The sequence below is a fragment of the Octodon degus genome, unplaced genomic scaffold (assembly GCF_000260255.1).
Source record: "Octodon degus isolate 3935 unplaced genomic scaffold, OctDeg1.0 scaffold00044, whole genome shotgun sequence".
Classification (NCBI taxonomy): Eukaryota; Metazoa; Chordata; class Mammalia; order Rodentia; family Octodontidae; genus Octodon; species Octodon degus.
Window position 1 is genome coordinate 1,741,801 of NW_004524620.1, and position 1,096 is coordinate 1,742,896.

Genomic DNA, 1,096 nt, shown 5'->3' on the forward strand with positions numbered 1-1,096 from the left:
TCCTTTTCTCCAATTTTGATCTGATAACTTAGGCTGTTAACCCTCCAGAAGAGAAGCTAATTATTAACCTGCAATATATGCAGTTCAGTTTACCCTATCTGTTGAAATATCAAACATTTTGGCATATCCTGGAACAGGTGTTTTCCATCAGATATTGATATGTTGAACTTTAAGTCCTTACAGAATATGAAGGAAAAATAATTATACAAAAGTAGAAATAAGCATTTATATATTTTACAAAGAAATTTAGAAACCTAACCATATTCAGAATTGTAAGTCCTTATATTAGGGAGACAATACTATATTTACAGATGTGGGTCTGGTTTATTTCACAAATACATCTTCAAGGGGCATTCACTTAAATATGAATGCTTCAAGTTTATCATTCTTTATAGCTGAGTAGTACTCCATTATATAAAAGTACTACATCTTTTTCAACCATTCCCCATGTGACAGGCATTTTGGTTATTTCCAAGATCTAGCTATCACAAATTGTGCTGCTATAAACATAGGTAAGCATATATCACTATGATATGACTCTTTCAGTTCCTCCGGGAAAATTCCTAGTAGGGGGATAGCAGGCTTGAATGGGATTTCCAGTCCTAGTTTTCTAAGGAGTCTCCACACTGATTTCTGTAATGGTTGCACCAGTCTACACTCCCACCAGCAGTGGAGAAGGGTTCCCCTTTCCCCACAGCCTCTCCAATATTTGTTGTTGATTGATTTCTTTATGATTACCAATCTTTCTGGGGTGAGATGATATCTCAGCGTTGTTTTAATTTGCATTTCACGGATGGCTAGTGATGCGGAGCATTTTTTCATATATTTATTCGCTTCTTTAATTTCATTCTCTAAGAAGTGTGTGTTCATCTCAGATGCCCATTTCTGGATTGGGTCTTTAAATTTAGGGGCCCTGTTGTTCTTTAGTTCTTTATAAATTCTAGAGGGCAGACCTTTGTCAGAGTGCTTATTAGTTAAGATTTTTTCAAAGTTTGTGGGTTGTCTTTTCACTTTGTTGATAATTTCTTTTGACGTGAAAAAAACTTCTCAATAAGAGGTGGTCCCAGTTGTTAATTCTTTCAAGTGTTTCCCATGC